At 34.7% G+C, this 5,065-nt stretch overlaps 1 long non-coding RNA gene across 1 annotated transcript; it reads left to right on the top strand.

Annotated features, from left to right (window-relative positions):
* The first annotated feature begins 340 nt into the window (after window positions 1-340).
* On the top strand, window positions 341-1,501 carry LOC128296468 (uncharacterized). The gene is made up of 2 exons (XR_008287081.1): window positions 341-399; window positions 1,167-1,501. It is a non-coding gene; the product is annotated as an uncharacterized LOC128296468 (long non-coding RNA).
* The last annotated feature ends 3,564 nt before the right edge of the window (window positions 1,502-5,065 follow it).

Genomic DNA, 5,065 nt, shown 5'->3' on the forward strand with positions numbered 1-5,065 from the left:
ACATTTCGACTAGGGTCGTTTTAAGGCTGTCACACCTAGTACATGTATAGTGTGAAAAACCTTGAAATTATTTTTGATTTTGTGTATTTATGACCATGTGTAATCGGCCACATGAGTAATTTGAGCACTTGATGTTATGTTAAAATTCTTGAGCTTAAATATATGGATGTATGTATATGTGGCCATATAATGGCGTTTTGGTTCAAAGGTTGAATGATAAATTATAATAAAGTGAGATGATATGAGATGCCGAATGTGATTTACTAGTAAACATTATTGATAGAAATATTGAATACTTCTACTTGTATTCATTAAGCTCAAGAGCAAAAGGAGCTAAATCCGATAAAGGGAAGGAAAAAGTGATCGAATAACCGTTGAAGCCGTTCGACAACATCCGAGGTAAGTCCTCAAGAAATGACCCTACTCGAATTATGTGAAATGAAATATGGATGTGTAATGATTATTGATTTATGTGTGTATGAGTATTTGAATGATACCGGGCTAAGTCCCAAGGCGATTATGCTAGTGATATGTTTGTGTTTGAGCCTTAGTAACGAAAATGAAACATGGATGTGTAATGATTATTGATGTATGTGTGTGCATGAGCAATTGAATGATATCCGGCTAAGTCCCAAGACATTTATGCTAGTAATTATATCCGGGTTAAGACCGAAGGCAATTGTGCTAGTGACTACATCCGGCTAAGACCAAGGCATTCGTGCAAGTTGTTAAATCCGGGCTAATACCCAAGGCATTTGTGCAAGTCGTTCTATCCGGCTAAGACCAAGGCATTCGTGCATGTGGTTATATCCGGTTGTATTCGAAGAAGCTTGGGCTGGAGGTGGCGTTGGTTGCTGTAATAAATTTAATTAGTACGCTCGAAAAGCCCAAAGGATAAGGTATGTTTATATGTGCATTGGAAAAGTCGATATGTTTGAGTAACATTAGATTCGATCGACTAACGAGTTTTCAGCTATTGAATTGGTTGATATCTTGTGAAAGTATATAATGATGAAGTGTGAAGTAAGTATGATTATGTGAATGTGTATTAATGAAATGATTCATTTGGCTATGTGAATGTAATGCTTTAGTTAAAGCTGATTTTATTGCTTGAGACTTACTAAGCATAAAACCGCTTACTCGTTGCTTTGGCTCTCTGTTTATAGATTTTGCTCGTTAGCGATCGGATTCGGGATCATTAAAGTCGAAGTCATCTACACTATCAAAGCGTCCATTTTGGTATAATTTTGGTTGAACTTTGAAATGGCATGTATAGGACTACCCTAATGTTGAAGGTCATGTACCTTTCGGTTTTGTGTAAACTTAGATAGCCATGCGAAAATGACTTATATCGTTTTGGTATGATACTATAATCGTTGTATGTTGATCATTATGGGGTATGGAATTGTTTTGAGAAGATTAGCCATTGGAATGGTTAATCATGATCACACTTTGTGCTATGTATGCAAAGAGGGGCAATTGAATCGTGGAAATCATGAAATAGGTAAAGGTTACCTTGAAAACAGATGCTGGCAGCAGCAGTGGTGTGGTTTTGAAAAATCACCAAAAATTGTAGGAATGTTATTAAATAGTGAATAAGTTATGTGAATGAACCTTGATGAGTCTACTTTCATATGGAAGAAACGAAACGGTCATAGGAGTTACTTGTTAAGAGATATTAAAGTTATCGTGAGACAGGGCCCGAACGGTTTCTGGGTCCCCTGTCGTGACTTTAAAAATTCACTATAAATTATCCAGAAAGAATTAGGAGTCATGCCTTATATGTGCAGATTCCATTTTGAGTATAGTTTCATTAAAAAGAAACGGCACCAGTATTAAAGCCCTGTACAGAGAGATATTCAAGTTGTAACGCGCGAAGGTCAGAGCAGTCGATCCCTGTAACATGGGTGACTTTAACTAATAAACTGTACCAATTGGCCCGACCAAAAATTCTAGAAATAAATCCATGGAAGGATATATGAGTCTAAATTCAGGGAAAATTTACGGAATCAGTTTCCGAGTTTTGAAACTCCAGATATGATTTTTAAGGCGACAGTGACGCAGTTTTCCAGCCTGTCTGGAAATGCCAAATTGGTCGGTGCTTTAAGAGGACTTGGCTCGTTAACCCCTCGCGTCCGACACCGGCGATGGTCTCGGTTTCGGGGTGTTACAATGCCGGTATACTATATGAGGCACTATATGAGGCTTTATGCCAAATCGATTGTATATGGGTATCGTTAACGGTGATTGAATGTGTTAAATGAATTCAATATTCAGGTATGTGGAAGTTGATTTTCTGTTGGAAATAGGTTAAGTTGAATAGTGAGATATGATGGAGTTATAAAGGATATTTATTGGGATGTTTGAGTATATGTGTACTTTCGGTTAGGTTACAGCTTAGACATGAATGAAAATATGGGTTACAAATATGTGGGTTGATGATGTGAATTATACATGTTATTTTGTGCTTAATATGTGTTTGAAATGCATTTGTGAATTAAATTAAGTGATTATTGCTTATGAAATCAAGAAAATGAGATATATGTGCATACTTGTAGAAATGTTTATGTATTTGTTTTAAGATAAGAAAATGATTTTATAGATCGATGAGAAATCAATAATGAATTACAATTGCTATCAATGAGCTAATGTTTATATGAATATAATTCAATAAGAGGACGTTATCCTAAACTACGCATCGGTAGAAATTTTCGGGGACGAAAATCCCTAAAGGGGGGAAGAGTTGTGACACCCCTAAAGTGACCCTAGTCGGAAAGCTGTTTCGGGACCGCTAAACCGAGTCACCAAATTATTTGAATACGATAATTATTGTCTAAAATATGTGAATATGAATATGTGAAAGTTTTAAGCTTTGATTTAGTTAATTGCATGTGAATTTAGTTAATAGGACTTATGTGTGACACTTTTGAAATGTGATAGGTTAATCTATAAGGATCTATTAGTGCATGTAATCAAAGGGGTGGACTTGCATGTCAATTTCCTCCATTTAATTATTAGTGGCCGGCCATGACAAAGTGTGATGGGTAAAACATGTCATAAACATGTTGTGTTAATGGTTTATGTTAGAAATAATAAAATAAAGGGTTAGTAATAAAATAAGGAGATGGAGGGTGATGAAAACAAAGAAAAAAAAAAGTGTCCATCCTTTAACATTTCTTTTGGCTGAAAATTCTAAGGAGGAAGGAAGAAGAAGAGGATTTTCTTGCTTCATGTTCGGTTGGTTGGTGTTTAGGAGGAGGAAATGTTGAAGAGATTCGGCCATGCTTGTAGCTAGGTTAAGGTAAGTTTGATGTTGTTCCATGAGATTCATGCATATTTTTTATGTTAGTTTGAGTTCTACCTAGCCCATGGTTTAAATCTTGCTATGTGATGAAGATGATATTCGGCCATGGGTGTTGTTTTCTTGGTTGGTGTTTGTTTCATGCTAAATCTAGATGAACAATGGGGGTTTTCATTTAGGTTAAGATCAAAGAAATTAATCTTGTTAAAACTTTGAACTAATAATGCCCATATGTGTGATAGCCAAACATAGACTTTGTTTAAAGTCTTGGTCAAAGTCCGGTTAACTGTTTTGGAAATGATTAAGCTAGGTGTTTGATCTTTTTGGTTCGGCATAGTACATAAAATGTTGCTAGATGGAGAAAAATTCGACCACAAGAGGTGTGCTAAGGCGAATATAATTTTGTATATTAATAAGTAATGCATGTGTTGAATTGATGGAATGGAGAGGATGTTTTAATAGTGCATATATGTGTATTAGCCAAATTTTGAACTTGAAACAAAATGGTATTTGGTCAATACAAGTGACCATACTTGTAGAATGTATTAAGTATGCAATCGGCCTCAACATAGACATGCATGTTCAGCCACACGAATGAATGCATAGATTGATGTTGTACATTCGGCTATAGGTAAGCATAATGATGATCCTATCTTGACTTAGACAATCGGCTCAAGGAGAATTTGTTAAGTGCTTAGTTAATTGATATTAGGTTAATGATGTGTGTATTTGGTCATAAAGGTGCACATGAGGAAATGTTTGATTAATTGTACTAAATTGCTTAATGTGATTAAAAATGCGTATGACCATTTTGTATTTGAGCTAAAGGTGGCCATATGACCTATCAAATTCATTGTCATATTCGGCCATAAGCTAGCATAATGAGACTTTAATAAGTTAAATTTGTTTGAATTAGCTCAAGAGCTTAGAGGACCAAAGTTGGATAAAGGAAAGGAAAAAGTGATCGAATAGCCGCCGAAATCGTTCGACAACATCCGAGGTAAGTTTTAAGTGATTAAACGTTGAGTAAATTCAATCATAATAGGACATAATGAGTTGATTTAATAAGATATGATGTGGCCATGATATGTCTTAAACTCAAATGGTAAGTTCATAAGTGTTTGGACTTGAAATTTAAGAGCAAATTGTAATAATTTGCTTTGGACAGCAAGAGATAACGTGATTTTAGAAAATCACTATAAATTGTTGGTGTGGAATTATAGGCTGAATAAAATATGTAATCAATGCTTAATTAGTCTAGTTTCTTATAAAAGAGACCTTGTGAGCAAAGAAATTTCCTATAAAGAGATGTTTAAAGTTGTGTGAGACGGTGTCGAAATGACTCAAAATCCCTGATTCTGTTTTTAGAAAATCATTATAAATTGTAAAAAATGGTTATAAGATAAAATTTATATGCTTAGACTCCTTAATGAGTCTAGTTTCAAATGAAATCAAATACAACACATTTTGAATTCTGTAAAATGAGAAATTTGATTCGTAGTGAAGAGTGGTTAGATTAGTCAAACAGTGAAACAGGGGAAACTTTAAGAAAAATCTGGTATTGATTGGCCAAACCTAAAATTCTGGAAATTTTATGGATGGGGATGGAAGATATACGAGTCTATATTCAGGAAAAATTAACGGAAAGTGATTTGGAGTTTTGTAGCTCCAGTTATAAATAATTTAGTGACTATTGCTCAGGAAAAACAGCTTGTGCTGAATTTGAGATTATGTTGTAAACCTTGATAAACTTGTTTTAGTTGC

This window comes from Gossypium arboreum, chromosome 8, assembly GCF_025698485.1.
Source record: "Gossypium arboreum isolate Shixiya-1 chromosome 8, ASM2569848v2, whole genome shotgun sequence".
Classification (NCBI taxonomy): domain Eukaryota; kingdom Viridiplantae; phylum Streptophyta; class Magnoliopsida; order Malvales; family Malvaceae; genus Gossypium; species Gossypium arboreum.